The sequence below is a fragment of the Balaenoptera physalus genome, assembly GCF_965194825.1.
Source record: "Balaenoptera physalus genome assembly, chromosome: 5".
Classification (NCBI taxonomy): Eukaryota; Metazoa; Chordata; class Mammalia; order Artiodactyla; family Balaenopteridae; genus Balaenoptera; species Balaenoptera physalus.
Genome location: NC_138884.1, coordinates 100,332,580 through 100,350,118, shown reverse-complemented (window position 1 = coordinate 100,350,118; position 17,539 = coordinate 100,332,580). Strand labels below are relative to the sequence as shown.

Here is a 17,539-nt window from a genome sequence, read left to right as displayed (position 1 = left end):
GGTACTGTGTGGCTGTGAGAATGTGGTGCTTAGGAATAGGAAAATATTTTGCCACTTTTATTTGAGTCACCTTGAGAAAGATTTTTTAATTTTCTAAATCCTTGTTTCCTCATCGGTAAATATGGAATATAATTCACCTTGCAGGATTATAGAGAAGATGAAATGGAATAGAGTGTGGAAGATTCTAGTCTTGTGCTTAGCAGGTAATAGACACTTAAGAAAAGGTAGATAATGCAATTACTGTTAGCAGCCTCTTTCTCTAGTGTAAACATCCTCAAGACCCTGCAAACCCTCAAAGTTGCCTTAGCTATTCAACATGCTCGATACCAGTTCAGTAAGAACTGACTCTCCCATATGCTGTCTCATTTCTCCTTCCCCTTCCCCGCTGCTTACTTACTCTTTAATCCATTCCTTGAATTCATTCACCAGTCAGAGCTTCAGTTTCTTCCTCTGTTTGATGAGAAGGACCTTCCCTTCTGCCAACCTTATCTCACATGATTAGTCTAAGAAACAAATAGATAAATAACTCAGTTGGCATTGTATACTCTGACATGCCATCCATCAATTTTCAGTTTTCAAACATCACCACTATTATTTCTTAAGGCTTCACTATGGGAAGAAATCTCAATTTAATTATTCACAGTAAGACATTAGTGATAAAGAGGAAATGGTTTACCCTTGCTAGGTAACACTGGTTTATTTTAACAGAGGCCTTTAGTGCCTTAATCCAAAATTGGAAATATTAGTGAGAATCAAAAGCAGAGGAAAGAACATGGAGGGGATTTACTGGCACGAGGGAACTCCTAAAATTACCTTGCATATGTTTTGCCTTTAAAAAAGGATCATCCGTCCTGGCACATTTTATGCCTGCAAACCCTTTGCACAGTATTCAAATGTGATCTTGAGAGAGAAATTGTAACAAAAAGGCGGTTGATTATCTGGTCATCAAACAGCCAGTATTTCATTTTCCTCTCTTCTCTCTCTGCTTCTAATACTGAGAAGGTTTCCTTGTTTGACAACCTCAATTTAAACATTTTTTCCCTCATGGTTAAGAAGAATTTTCTGCTGCAAGTGTTAATTGTCCTGATAAGGATGCCTGTTCTCTTAATTTGAACAGCGGCTGTGCTAAATGATGCAAAATATACAAAGATCTATAGTTACACCCCCCCAATAGGAAATGTTGTTATGAAAAGGGCTTCCACTTTTCATACAAAATTCCCTGCTAACTGTTTCAATGGTGAAAAAGTAAGCCCAATACAAATACAAAATCCAAGTGCCAAAAAGCAAATAAAGTGATTAGAAGATCCTGGCACTGATTTGCAATGATGTGCTGAAATATGCCAAGTCATGTTCAGGAAGAACATTAGGCTGTTGCTGTAAATGGGACCTATGGATCAGCTAAAGCAATAGAGTCTAATTACTATTATTAATAATAGCAAGAGTATATTAATCTCTCCTATCAGCAAGCAGGTATAATATTGACCTTTTCTTTCGAAGATAGCTCTAATGCTATTATTTACTATACCAGTCATTTTATTCTGCAGTACTAGTCACAAAATGATTAACACAACGATGTCCCATGCTGCACTTTCAAAATTCTTTTGAATTCCATTGGGCACAACGATGGTCATGCCCTTCAGCTGAAAAGCATCAGTGTCAATGCATTAAAAATGTAAGGAAAAAAGTAAACACCAGCCTAGCTAAGATGATCAGCTGAAATAATGATGATCAATGAGGTAAAAGATATCTCACATTTATCCATCCATCTGTCCATCCATCCATCCCAATCATCCTGCTCCACTACCATCACCAGCAGCACGCACTGAAGAATACCTATTGATAGTAGAAGCAGGATTCCCAAGGGAGGTCAGGTGTGGCAAAGATAGTTTGCACCCAGTGAATCTCAGGTATTCTAATACATTTTCTCATATCAGGGCATTAAGGCTTGTGTATACCAATGAATTGTGAGAGAAAGTGACATCTGTCACTTCAAGGGCAAGGCAAAAATTAAGTATCCGTATGTCTCCTTTACCTCTCTCTTCTCCTGTTAGAACAATTTTGGAGGCCATGTGTTGCAAATAGCACATCCACACAGCGGCTGAAGACCACCTAGCCCACATCAGTTTCAAATAAGGGAAGAAGGAGACCCTTTTGTTATATTAAGCTGCTGGATTGTGAGGCTTTGTCTATTGGAGCAACTAGTGTTAATCTTCCTGAAACATAAGATCCAGGCATTATCATAACATGTTCAGTGACTCTGGGCAAGTCACTCAGAGTCTTGAGGTCTATTTTTTTCACAGATAAAACAAGGAATACCCTTATTTCTAGCATTCTATACTTTGCAATATGTTTCTTGAGTATATTGGGGGAAAGGCATTTAATTATTGGATTTCATCTATAACTTTCTCTTACTCTTCAGCCAGAATATATTGCCCCACCATTAACATTCTTACAGTTTCTATGCATAACTCTCCTATAATATTTACCCCATTGTATTGCATTTGTTCATACATCTGTCTGTGTTTTGTTTTTGTTTTTGTCCTACATAAAACAGTGAGCACTTCTGGGACGGGAATTGCCTTTTTGATCACTTTATCACCAGTGAGAGAATGCTTAGCAATCAATATTTTTTTGTTGTTGTTGAAATGTAATTATGAATCTTGGAAAGAAAGCTTGCAATAGCTTGTTGTCTCTTTCCTGCCACCACTAGGGGAAACTTACCATATAGGATATATAAAGAGTTTTAGAAAATGGAAGCACATGCAAAGGAGGGACAGAGGTTGAGAGATAGAAAGAATGAAAAAGGAACTGAGAATACTAGGGAAGAGAACAGGAATAACTTATTGATGTCAAAGGGGACACAGAGAAAGTATGAGCGAGTAAAGCCAGAAAACATAGTGAAAAGTCCAGGTCAGGGCACAAAGACCACTCTAGCAGAGCACCTAATCATTTTTGAAGGAGAAAATGAAATGTGACTGAGAATTGGGAGTTCAGAGACGGGATGATCCAATATCTTTTCCTTTCAAGCAGGGACATGCCATTGCTGAGACTTAGAGGGAATGAAAATTTGAGATCTGATGGCAGGGCCTCAACTCTCCAGATGTCTGGGGCCAAGAAATACAAGGCAGGGTGAATTGGTCAGGATGCTGGTGACAGTTTCAAACTTGTTTGACAAGTAGAACAAGACAGGATGATATGACTAGATGCCAAGTGGAGTATCAAGCCTCTGGTATTGTCTCAACTAATATAATCAGGGAAAGAAAACATTCCACTCTCTCTATTGCTAGAAATGCCCAACCCAAAGTGAGAATATCAACAAAGCAACCACTACTCCTCAGCATGTCACCAGGGTTCTCAGAAGGCTGTTTATTGTAACACCGGTAGCAATTGGTCTTTGCCTCATTGTTTTCTACCAATAAAGCAGGGAGCCTCAGTTTTTCACCATGAAAGAATCTCCCCTATCTCTGAAACTGGTTCTTGATACACCAAAGTATCTTGGGGTTCAGATATCCCCAATCTGGGGAAAGTGACAAAGCTAGGACAACACATGATGACAGCAATCTGCCTGACCCTTTATCAAATCCCACCCAGACTGGGGCATGGGCAAGCCTGACCAAGGTGCCAGCTACACAGAACTACATTCAGGCTGGGGATTAAATTGTAAGCTGCCAGAAAACAAATAAATAAGCAAAGAGCTAAAGAATATTAGAGGCAAAGTTTTTAGGGAGTGTTGACAGTCAAGTGTAAGCCCTGAATCTAAAAGGCAGCATCATAGGCAAAATAAAGAATGAAGTCAAAGATCAAGGCACAGGTGACCCTGGAATAAATGAGAGGAGATGAAGAGTAAGGAAGAGTGAGGGGATGATGTTTCTATGCCAGTGTTTTCCAATGTTGAGAAGTAACCTTCAAACGGTTCTATACCCTAGTTCAAATACATGCTGTCCTTTCTTAGGACTAGAGCTCCAAAAACCATGTCCCTGAAAAGTTCTGTATCTAAATTCCTTCCTTAGTTTCTTGCTATATTTATTTATTTATAGGCCTAAGGAGGCCTCTTAAAGAATGGAATCCCCTGTTTTGGATTAAACAAACCCAAAAGTTTTTCATCCTCCTTGTGAGTCATCCAACAGGGATTGTCTACCTGATGGTCTCTCTACTAGATGTACTCTTATTTCCCTACCTGTCTCTTTCATGTTGTCTTTGCATTAATTTCCTGGACCTCTTAACCCTCTCTACTTTCTCCAGGACCACTGTGTTTCTAGGTCCAGAAATTCTCTCTTGAATGCAGCTAGGTCAGTGTGTATCCTGTCCCCAGGCACTGACTCTAATTTCTTGGTTTCTAGCTGAGTTCCAAGTTCCAAATCTGATTGCTGCAGTCAGTTAAGGTTGCTAATTGTATAGCATCAATGTATGTGGTATCCAACCAGTCTAATTAAGTTGTTAGTTGATTTTGCCTGCTTTCTCCATAATTTTTTTTAAAATTTTGCATTTCTTTAACCAATATTACTAGCATAATTACTTTTTTTTGTAAATTAAGGAAGAAGAATCTCTAGTTCACCAGTTCCCTGATTTCTCCTATTGTCTCTTAACTGGGGAACATGTCTGGCCAAGGGAAATGATACAGTGATGACTGCATCAATCATAATGCATTCTGGGGAAAGAGTCTAAATGCCGTGTAATCAAAGGATCTCCACGTACTGTCTGAACAAATTGGAGTTTGTTAGCAGGGAAGAAAGGGGGAATGACTGATGAATATGCAATGGACTTTGCATATTTTAATTTATAACAACATCATCAAATTAATTGAAAAAAGAAAACTCTGAAAATTAGAATTGTCCAGTGATCCAATGGAGTCCTGAGTTCTTGCTCTGGAAATGTCCAAGCAGAGGTCAGTTGACCACCTGAAAGTATAATGTAAATGGGAAGCTGAGATAGACCTTAATATTCCTGCCCCACATAGCAGATAAAGTCCCTAAGCATCTGGGGAAAATCATGAAAACACTGAAAGTGAGGGTAACTGAAAAAAAGGAAAACTTTCAGAAACACACTTGGCTCCCTCCACGACTTTGCTGGGACCTGTGAACAGATGGCCCCCATTGATTATGTCATAGACTGTTGCTTCCTCCAATTTCCATTCTCACATTCCTACTTTAGTAAGGAAACTACTAAGTTTTCATTGTACATATGGCTGCCCAGCTGATGACTACAGTTCCCAGCCTCCCTTGCAGCTGATATGACCATGCTGAGCTTTCTATAAAGGAATGTTTTAAACTTCCTGTGAGTGGCCTTAAAGGCAGCAGATTTGCTGTCCTTATGCCCTTCATCCTCCTTCTTCTTGCCTGAAATGTAGACATGGGTGAAAAATGATCTTGGATGATTTCAGAAAAGGCAAAAAAACACAGATCAAGCAAACAGAAAGTTTTGTTCCCCAAGACTATGGGGTCACTAAATAAGTTTGTGTTGCTTACGCAGAGATTATTGCATGAAAGTGATATACACTTCTCCCTTGTTTAAGCCACCATTATTTTTGTCTGTTACACTGGGCAGATGTTTATCCTAATAAAACTATGGCTCTTCTCCATCTCAAGCAGTAGCTTTTGCAAACTTTTTCCAGGTCTCTAATAGCACAAGCCCAGTCTTAACCTCTTTCACTCTCTGTAAATGGCCTCATATCTTACTTTTTGCTGATAATTCTGGCAATTAAGAGAAATTTTCTGAAAAATTTTAACCCTCCAATCCACGAATCTATCTGCATCAATATCTATTTTGATTTAGACCCTCCTGCCATCACAGACCTAAGGGCACAGAGCAAGATTTCTCAAGGACATTATTCTATTCTTTTTTTTTTTCGTATAATGTTAACATTATTCTCATTGTTGTTATATTGCATTGACATTAATATATATTCAAGTCCTCCAACTGTGTGTGTGTGTGTGTGTGTGTGTGTGTGTGTGTGTGTGCAGTTGGAAAGCAGAGGTGGAAGTTAGGAGAGAGCTGCTTAAGAAAGCGATTGAAGTGCATTCCGTATCTTAGACTTCGTGATTTTCATCATAAATATCTAGGAAAACACAGAAAGAGATGAGAGTGCATAATAAACCAAGAAACTAAGATTGACAACTAATCTACTGCCAAAATCTTAGAGGAATTTCCTCTAATTATAATATTCATGGAGTGGAAAAGAGAAAAACAATTGTCAGGTGACATTAACATATACCTTGTCACTTGCAGGAGATCAAAACTGCCAATGTGAAGGACAATGCAGAGGCTCATCAACACACTTGCCTATGCCTTGGCTCGGAAAAGCAGAATCTGTGACAACCACCAACCACCAGATATATTGTATAGCTACAGCCCTATCAAATAGAACATGGAACATGGATTGTAAAGTAGCTGTGTATGTGTGTTTGTGAGTGATGTGTGTATCATATGAGAAGGATTACACACACACACACACACACACACACACACACACACATATGCACATGTACATATATTCCACTCCAGATTTCAGAATCCCCAGTTTGGACATCTTCTAATAATTTCAGGGATTACAATTTTCAGGAATCCTACACACCCATTGGCAAAGAAGTTAAGCTATAGCATATTTTCATCTTAGAATAGAATGTGAAAAGAAAAAAAAAATGCATGTTAGTAGAACTCCAAGTTTTGCCTTTATTGTTTCAGGAAATGGAAGGACCTCTCACTACTTTCAATCATCTATAAATACGTGTTCCTCCTAGTAATAATAATAGCAAACATTTATCAGATGCTAAATACAGAGCACTCACTGCAAACCAGGTGGCCTGGATTCTAATGCCATTTTTACATCTTACAAGCTACGTAACCTTGGGCAAATTGCTTAATTTGTTGCTACCTCAATTTCTTCACCTATAAAATGAGTATAAAATAGTTGGGACAATTCTGTGAGTTAATGTTTGAAGTACTTCAGAACAATATAGGTTTGATATCAGTATCAATTCTCATATGATGCAATAAGGCATGTGCTATTATAGTGTCCATTTCACAGGTAGAGTAAAGTAGGTCTTGTAGAGGTTAAATGACTCTTCTAACAATTGGTAGACCCAGAATTTGAATGCACCATTTTCATGTATACAGTACATCTAATATCCTAATTACTACAGTATGTTGCCTCCTCACAGCAAGTCAAGGATACCTCAAGAATAGATGTTAAATACCTCAACATCATCACTGACCCCTAGACACCATAAATTTGACATTGAGGCATAAATATCAACCAACTTTTTGCTCCAGATCTGGGAAGAAGACTTTAACAGTAATCTAGGGCTGAGTGGAAGGAAATGATAGTCCTCAGTCAACCATCGATAGTTACCCGTTTGTTTAAAGACAACAACACTGAAAACGGAAAAATAAATGGTTCCAATGAAAATGTTGTGCACATTAAAAGGAGGAAAGAGTGATCAAGATGCAGCAAAAGAACAGTTTAAAAACTCACTAAAGGAAACAGAAATTGCTGAAATTGTCTGCTTTGTAATCTTAATAGAAATGAAAACTACAGCCTCTGAATAAAGAGATGAAAGATGAGATTATATGAAAATAAGCTGAGATAAAAAGGAAGTTGGCTGAGAGGCAGGTAGAAATAAAAACAGGAGTTCGACATGATAAAGATTTTAAGGAGATTAAAAATGCAATAATAGAATAGAAATCTGCATTAAAAGCAATAAAGAGCAGAATTAACACTATAGAACTGGTGATAAGTTTAAAACCTAGGATCTGCAGAAAAAATGCAGAATGAAGAAAAACTCAAAGATGCAGACATTGTTAGTAAGGACAAAGAACAAAGAGAGAAGGGTCCAATGTGGGGATTTTTTAGAAGCACACATGACAACAGAAGCAATTAGTAAAGCTACTTTTGAAGAAACGTATATAACATCTATATTCACTGAGTTTATAGATCAAAAAGGATTACTTACAACATGAGTTATATATGGCTGTCATTTTTGTTTTGAATGTATTTATAGGTCAGTGTTACTGCTTATTACACGAGTATAATATGCACATTGAGGAAAAAACTAAAAAATACAGATAAATAAAATATTTTTAAAGTTGCCTACAATCCTTTTACATAAATATTACTAGCTCTATTCTGTGTATTATTTCAGACTATACATGAAAATTAATTATATCATACAAACATATAAAACATACATAATATTTTATAACATATCTGTATCCATATCTGTGCTATATATTTCATAATCATTTAATCATAGTTAATACTACTCTCAGATTACATTAGGATAAGGTGAGTTAAAGTATACAGAACTTAGAAAAATGCTTAGTACACAGTAAGAATTATATAAGTATGTGATATTTTTTGTCAATGAGAAAACAGTTAAAAATTCATGCAATCCATAAAATTATGAATAAAAATTTAATCACCCCAAATTTCTTTGAGAAACTGTCATCAGTTTGAAAATGTTTTTCCAGGTATCTCTTTATACAAATGGAAATCGGTTAATATAGATGAACTATGAATCTGACCAAAAGTAAACATAGAAATATAGATAAATGTAGAGAAATTGTTACATAAATTAATCACATAGCCAGCGCTATATTGATATCTAATTTTTCACTTAGCAATGTATTGGACACATTTCTATGTCAATTAATAGAGATTTATTTTATCATGTTGATTCCATCAGATTATCTTGTATGACTATGCCATAATTTATTTAATGCATTGACTACTGATGAGCACTTGGATTACTTTTAAATCTCTCTGTAGCTTAGTTTTCTCATCTGTATAATGGGGATAGCTAATACTACTCTCAGATTACATTAGGATAAGGCGAGTTAATAAGTGTACGGAACTTAGAAAAATGCTTAGTACACAGTAAGAATTATATAAGTATGTGATATTATTTTAATTAATATTGTATTTAGATTGTACATTCTTTTTTCAATCATAAATATAACTATGAGGAAGAAAAATCTTTATGTGTACATTTTTATAAATTAGTTCATCTTTATTCTAGGTAATGCCAGAATCAGATTTAAATGTTAAGTTTGTCCCAGGGTCTTTATTATTTTTGTTATTCTTGGAAATGAAATTTTTCTTCATTTTGTTTTCTAGTTGGCTACTATTTGATATGTAAAAATCTGTTGCATTTATATTTAACTTTGTAATCAGTCTCCTTTTCTCCTTACTTAATTTTCTTAATAGAATTTCCTAATATTTTATTTATAGGTCTTCATTTAATCATATTTACTTATCTCATTAAATATAATCTTTTTATTGTTTTAGTAATATATCTGCACATTATTATATTATATTATAAAAAGCATAAGTAATAAAACACCAAATTACCTCCAAATAATCTTACTTGCCAGAAATAATATTTGGTGAGGCCTCCATGCATATAAGAACTCATATTTTTTAATCTATTTAAATAGACATAGTAGAGGTAGACAGATACATACGCAACAAGACATGCTAATATTCTGGTATTAAATTTATAAGGACTTTAATTTTACCTGAATTTAAGGAGTATTAAAGAAAATGTAGTCAATCTAAAGGAATTAATATATTTTACTTAAAAAGTTTTTAAATTGATTTTTAAATTATGAGATATTGAATCCTTTAAATTTGTCTGGGTTTAAGGCAAGAAATATTGAAAATATTAAGAAGCTGAGGCATGAAGAATTTAAGCTCACGTTCAACATAGACAAACTTGAATTATTCCTTGTTGTCAAATATGAAATAGACTCATACATTTCCTCATATTTTAACCCTCCCTTAATTATCCTTTTTGATGCACATATTTTATTTCAAATTTTCTACAATTTATATTATGCTCTGTAACCATAGTTATTCCAGTCACTTAGTCTTATTTCTACATTTAAATAGATTTAATGATTTATGGATATTTGTCCCACTTTTGGGCTCTTATTTTAATCCACCTCTTGGTTAGCATTCAGTAGATTTTTTTCAAAGGAGAAATTATGGATTCCATTTTCTCTGAGTTTTTTCAAGTTTATATGTCTTTTGTCCTGTATGTCTATTGTCCTGTCTGCTTGAGTATATCTTGGCTGGGCATGACAATTTTAGGTAATACTTTCTTTTCCTTAGAATTCTGTATATTTTACTATAGTTTTCTAAGAAGCCTGAGGCTCATTTAAAGTTTTTATCTTAGAAAGTAGACTTGGTTTTTCTATACGGATGCTTGAGGAAATCTTTCCTTATGATTAAAATTTAGTACTAAATCAATATATAGTTAGATGCATGTTCGTCTTTTTCAATTCTAATACATGGTGTGCATTTTTATTTTTCCATATAAATTGGAGAATATACTTACAAAGTACCTAAAATGTGAGATTATGGAAAAATTTATAACATTAGTTCATCCCATCGATGGAATACTGTTGATCACCGTAGTAGTTTTGTGAATATTTTGTTATTTCCTGGATTCAGAATAGTTTTTATCTACACATGAATTGCACTTATTTTTTTAGTGTACTGTAAGCTGATTTTTAGATTACTTTAAATTGATCCTATATACGATAAGCTTATTAAACTTTCTCATTTGATAGAGTTATTTGCTACTTCTTTCTTCTATGTAGATGATCAGATCTTCCACAAATAATGGTAGTTTGAGATTTTCCCTTTCACTCCCTACACCTGTTATTTCTTTTAATTTTCTAAGAAATTCCTCAGGACATCCTGTACTATGTTTGTTTGTTTGTTTGTTTGTTTGTTTGTTTTAATTGATTGACTATATTGAAGTACATTTTTATCTCTCAACATAACTTTTCTTCTTTTTATTTTTTTTGACTGCGTTGGGTCTTCATTGCTGTGCACAGGCTTTCTCTAGTTGCAGGGAGCAGGGACTACTCTTCATTGTAGTGCACAGGCTTCTCATTGCGGTGGCTTCTCTTGTTGTAGAGCACGGGCTCTAGATGTGAGGGCTTTAGTAGTTGTGGCACGTGGGCTCAGTAGTTGTGGCCCGCAGGCCCTAGACCGCAGGCTCAGTAGTTGTGGCATATGGGCTAAGTTGCTCTGCAGCATGTGGGATCTTCCTAGACCAGGGGTCGAGCCCATGTCTCCTGCATTGGCAGGCAGATTCTTAACCACTGTGCCACCAGCAAAGTCCCGTTCTGTACTATGTTTTTTAAAAAAATGTAATAGTGAGCTTTGTTGCCTTATAGAGACTATATTTAAATTTCTCTGTCATATTTTTACCATTTGTAGTGAATGCTATTGTGTACCGGTCAGAACCTCTCCTTCAATACTGAAACTCTCATTCTCCAGCTGCTGGCATATCAACAGCTCTCATCCAAGTCCCTCTAAAACTTGACCTTGGCTGAAGAGACCCTCCTTGCACAAGATCACAGCCCTTTCCCAGGGACCCACTACAGCTAATGATGGGTAGATTTGGTTGTATAGAATTATCACCATCTTGTTTCAAATGAGTTCAACTCTGAATGGCTGTACCCAGGCTCCTTACAGGATTAGGTGAGGCCTTTGTTACAATTTCATAGCAGTTGATCTTCTCTTGCCCAATGCTGCTTTCTTCACTCTCCCAAACCCCAGTATTGTTCATCAGAGCACTCCTCAATAAACTTTCTAAAGGGAAATGTCTGTCTCAGGGTCTGTTTACCATCAGTCACACTACGATAGCAAGTGTCCTTAACTTTTCAGTTTAATAACGATTTTTTAATCATGAATACATGTTAAAATCTGTTAAATATCTTTCTTCATCTATTCAGATAATCATTTGATTTTTCTCCTATATAAATGTAATATGTTACCATATTGGTAGACTTTCTGATGTTAAGCCAACCTTGCATTCCAGGGATAAACCTAACTTAGGGATCATAATATATTTTATAAAACTCATTGGATTCGTTTATATATAACATAATATATAATCATATATATGTAGATTTTAAAAATCTACATTCACAAGTAAAGTAAGCCTATCAATTCCTTTTCTTGTACTGTCCTTAATTAAATTTGTAATAAAACTATATAAGACATTAAATTAGCTGTAAGTTTTGGCTATAATATTAATCAGAATAGATGAGACTAAACTGTAAAAAAATTATCAGTGTCTTAAATATAGCATTTTATTTCTTTCTTATGCAAATGAATGAGAAATATTACAGCTCCCAACATTTCTCTATTGGAATTGTGCTCCATGTAGTGCTCTTTGATTTTGCTGCTCTGCCATCCACATATGAGACTTTTTCACTGCCAAGCCTGAAAGTGACAGGTGTCACTTCTGTTCACAGTCTATTAGCAAACTGGTCACATGATCCCATCTAATTATAATGAGGACTAGAAAGTAGAGAATTCTGTGCCTACAGAAGAGACGAGAACTAAATGTTAATGAGAACAATTTCATTTTCTGTTTTATGTAACAACTTATGTAAGACTTATATATTGCTCCTTAAAAATAAGTTTAAAATAAGTGGGAGATGGTGGGTGCCTGGTAACTATTTCAGTTGAAAGTATATTATAAACTAAAAAACAAAAGGTTGGAAGATAATATGTGGCTATAATCTTTCAACTGAATAGGAAGAGGTAGGGAGATTTGGAGAGGAGAGGAGATTAAAAAAAAAAGAAGTAGGAGGAGTAAGTGCCTAAGTGAGAAGGAAAGGGAAGGGGAGAGAGAAATAGAGCATCCAGAAGGGTTAGGAGCAAGTTTCAGTCCCTTGGTGCCTTGGTCAATGTCTGGATTTACCTCTGATAAACATATAACTTAGATCAAGTTACCTGACCTCAGTTTGTCTTAGTTTCTTAATTTGCAAAATGAAAATAATAATAATAATAGTGCATCTCTTACAAGGTTGTTTTGAAGTCTAAATGAGTTAGTATGTGTAACACATCACTTAGACTGATGCCCAGGACATAATGAACAATAAAAATTATAAACTTTTATTACAAAGAGGAAGAAACTAGACATAAACATGTATAAGAAGTAGAATGTTTGGCTGTGGAATTATGTTTACTGGTTAAGAATTCAGACTCTGAGCCAGACTGCCTGGGTTGAAATTCTACTTTTGCCTTTTAGGGGCTTTCTGTCATGGAATAGATTACTTAACTTTTCTGTGTCTCGGTTTCACATCTTTCAATTGGAATAACAACAGTCACTGCCTCAGAGAATTAACTGAGTTAATAAATATTTAGTTTTGAACACAGTGCTGGACTCACAGTAGGAGCTACAAAAGGACCCCCTCACACCTAAGCAGTTTTTTTCTGAGGATGGAACAAAGTTTATTAACTCTATTTTGTATGCGGTTGGGAGTGCCTGCATGTGTTTTGAGAATTTTAATTGGGTTATGTAGTGACCCTTTCAAACTTTAGCAAAACTGAGTGCCAATGTAAACATTTGTGTTCTTTTTTTTTTTTTGGTAAAAGGTTGGAAAAGGTAAAACGTTGATCTATATAACAGCTTCTCATTATTAAGTTGTTTCTTCTTCATAATTCATAAATTCTTTTTGCAATTTGGACTTCCTTATTTTTAAGCAAATATTTATTCACTTGCTTCTTTCTTACTTCTCTAGAGAATTTTGTCATTCAAAACTTAAAGGCCTAAAGGGGGAGTGTCAAACTCCTATGTTTCTCTATAGTTTAGTTAAAAGTTTACAGTGAGAAAGGAGACATTCAGACCCACGTCTGCTATGTAAGATCCAAATGACACCTAGAAATCATGTAGCCTGAACTCAGGATGACTTGTCTGACCAGGAAAAATGCACTTTACATTCAAATTTTGTGCTGGTTCCTGTAACTTCTTCATTCCAAGGAAAGTTCTGTTAACATTATTGACATAATTCTTTGGTAAACCACCACGGACCTCTGTTATTTAATTGTGCCTCTTTGTGTGCCTGGTACTATTCTGGAATCTGGGAATATAGCGTTGGACAGCAAAAACAAGGTCTCTGTCTTCATGAAGCCAGCAAGTCAATGAGAAAAAGGCAACCAAACAGAGCAATGCAGAATTATATGTACTGAAAATGTAAAATAAATAATGTCTCATATATACACACACTCACTTTTAAACTCATAAACTGTAAAATAAATCAATTTAAAAATGAAATATCATTGTTACCTATCAAATTGAACTTTAAAACTAATAATAATATGATTATTCATATAATCAAAGAAAGGAAATCAACCTAAATATCCAAAAAGAGAGAACTGTTCCAATGACTTATGGTGCCCTCACACAATGAAAGATTATTCAGTACTCTGCTCTGAGGGAACATGAGATTGAGTAGTCACAGGATTCTACCCTCCGGGCATATCAATAGTAGCATTATGAATTGGATATCATTTCAGCACATTTAAGACTGAAACAAGAAATAGATCTCCACAGTTAGCCACCTTGAGTCACCTGATCCTATTTATAAAGCTCTTGAACATTAAATGACTCTTTGAAAACAGTCTTCTCATACCTTAAGTGCAGCTTGAATCAGAAACACATATATTTTGTAGCTATTTGAATCACAAAAATGATTGAGTTTTTGTCAGTTTAAGAGGGATTATCAACTCTGCATATCATATCTTTGAAATGTCAGTGGACTCTCTCCTACAGGTTTTTTACTGGAAGAAGCACACACTTTATTGTCAGATGCAACTTGGTTTGCATCTCAGCTTTACCAATGCAGCATTACCTTTGCAAATTTCCTACATTCTCTTTAGTGCATTTTGCTTACCTGTAAAATGGGGATTAACAGTGAATGGTTTGAAAGTATTGAATGGGTTCAGGTTTATAGAGCATCTAGAACTGTATTTGGCTCAGAGTTGACATTTTAAGAATGATTTCATTTCTGCTTTTCTTTTTCCTTTGTAACTTCCATATGCCAGGTGGGAAAACCTAAAGATGCCTAGCTCTGGTGGGGAAATTAAATCTTTAAGGAAGAAGAAAAGGAACCCTGGGTGGGAGGGTTGCATTTTACAGTGGCAGAGAATATCAGACCTGCGTTAACTTTAGAACCAAGTCTAAAAATAGAACTCAAACTAGTCCACAGAACTGGCTAGGGATGAGGAAATTCCTAGTAATTAATCGGAGTCAGAGGCAAATAGAATTGGGCAGAGACAAGTTGTGGTTCAGACCAACTGGGTGATCAAGTGTCATAACAAAGTCAGACAGAACTTGAGACCCCAAACTTGTCATTCACATAGTCTGAAGTTGAAGAAAGGATTCTAGTCTTTCTCCAAGTATGGTAGGGACTCAGGCCACTGGTGACATATGATATTATTTTAGGTGATACAGCAATAATTTTAAATTAATAGTTACTTTCTGTAGGTCAAAGAAAATGGTTTTATAAACAATGTAACATTTTCTTTTATAATAAATTGATATAATTTTTTAAAAGTAAATTGATTTTAGAAAAAAATTTAAAATAAATAATAGTACAGATGGTACTCAGATATGACCAAAGTAGTACAGGTAATATATCCAAATGTCTAAAGTTTGGGAGCCACTATCCCAGACAAAGTCAAGAAAGAGGGCTTGTCTTAGTCAACTTGGGTTGCTATGACAAAATAACATAATTGAGTTTCTTCTAAATAACAAACATTTAATTCTCACAGTATTGGAGGCTGGGAAATCCAAGATCAAGGTGCCATCAGATTCAGTGCCTGGTGATGGCCTGCTTCACTGAAACCTCTTTTCTTTCCCACTGTAACCCCACATGGTGGAAGGGGTAAGGGAGCTTTCTCTGGTCACTTCTGTAAAGTGACCAGAGATTCCATTTGTGAGGGGAACCTAATCACATTCCAAAGACTGTACATCCTAAATACCATCACCACCGGAGTTAAGTTTCAGCATATGAATTTTGACGGGGGGCATAAACATTCAGACCATAGGAAGGTTTAAGAGGTAAAGCAGTAAGATATCCCTAAGCCAGCATTGTGTGTGAGCTGCTAGGCATTTATTGCTCTGAAAGCTACTTAATTGCTCCTGATTTAGACCCCAGCGTAGTGTCATGTACACAATATATACCTGATGATTGTTAGTTCCCTTCTCAGTCTTTTGACTCTTGCCCTGCTCCTCGTCATTTTGAAACCCTTCACATTGCGATTAGACCCTCTCATCCTGTCCGTCAAAAGGGCTGTGATGAGAGGTTGAATTCCATGTCTCCCCCGGTCCTGAGTGCCTGGGCCTCGACAATTCAGAGAAAGGTCAAGCTTGGTCAGAGACTTTTCCCAACTGTACACTTTACTAAACTTTAAAGTAGGACAGGCAATTCTCTACCTCAATCTTAGACTATTGGTCTGCAAAATCTTAAAGAAAATCCGTGATAGCAGGACCTTTCCATTTGAAGAATGGGGAAGTCAAACCAGACTGAATATCTTCCATTCTAGTTGAGAGCAACATTAAGTCCTGCCTGGCAAATGATAACCACCGAGAGAGACACTGTTACAGGCTGGAGATCCGAGAGTGAAAAGCAAATGCAGGGATGTAGCTTCTGCTGGTGTTTGGAAGTCAAACACTCCAGATACAATTGGACACATGAGCATATCTAGAACCCAAGAAATCAGCATGACTAATGACAGAGAGGGGGCATTTAAAAATGCTATGGCCTCTTATCAAGTGCATGAGGGCCTGGGCTGGGGAAAAACAACACCCAGAACATACAGTTCAATTGTCGTAACAATTAAAAAGTGCTTCTCTAGAATAAATGACAAAGCAAGGTACTGTCAGTTAAATAACTATTATGAGCTAAGTGTTGTACTCACATTATATTATTTTATTTACTTATTCATTCAATAAATATTTATTGAGCACCTAATATATTGTTGTTATAAGCCAGGGAATATTAAAGTGAGGAAGACAACATCTTTCTTCTCAGGGAACTCAGATCTCAGTGAAGTAGGTAACAAGTAAAGTAATAAATATGCCATGTAATTTCAGATATAAATAAGTACTATGAAGAAAAATAAAGCAGGTAAAGATTAAAGAGTGACTGAGAAGACAGGCTATTGGACAAAAAGTGACCAGGAAGACCTTGTGACCAAGTGCACTGGAGCTTACAACTGAAGGGAATCACAGCACAAGTTAAATAAAAATGCAAGGACAGTTCCAGCAATGGGAGGAGCAAATGCTCAGGACTTAAGGCAGGAATGGGCTTGACCCATCCAAGCAAGAGCAAAGAGGCCAAGGTGGTTGGAGCTGAGTGAGGAAGGAAAGGTTAGAAAGAAGCAACCACGGAGAAAGCCAGAGATCCCAGCAGGAAACTTGATCATCTCACCCTCGCAGTAATCCGGCAAGGGAGGCTTTCTGATCCTAGATTCTAAGATGCAGGAAGCTGGGAAGAGGGTCTCAAAGTTATTAATATACTATATTATATATATCATTAATATTATAGCATAATATAATAATTATGTAATAATATAATACTATTATTATAATTATTATAATTATTATATTATAACTATATTATTATAATTATTTTAATACTACAATTATACTAATATATTAATAGTATTATATCATTATATAATTATTATACTAATATAATAATAGTATTTTATAATAAAATTTTTATTAAT

General features: G+C 35.6%; 2 long non-coding RNA genes across 2 annotated transcripts in view; both read right to left on the bottom strand.

Moving 5' to 3' along the window:
* Positions 1-17,539, bottom strand: part of LOC309660943 — a 74,753-nt gene that overhangs the window by 32,950 nt on the left and 24,264 nt on the right. The window contains exon 2 of the long non-coding RNA XR_014263742.1: positions 398-503. This is a non-coding gene — a long non-coding RNA (uncharacterized lncRNA). The remainder of the gene's footprint in view (positions 1-397; positions 504-17,539) is intronic.
* The window catches only part of LOC309660945, a 30,711-nt gene continuing 22,022 nt past the window's right edge, over positions 8,851-17,539 (bottom strand). Inside the window, exon 2 of the long non-coding RNA XR_014263745.1 lies at positions 8,851-14,049. This is a non-coding gene — a long non-coding RNA (uncharacterized lncRNA). The remainder of the gene's footprint in view (positions 14,050-17,539) is intronic.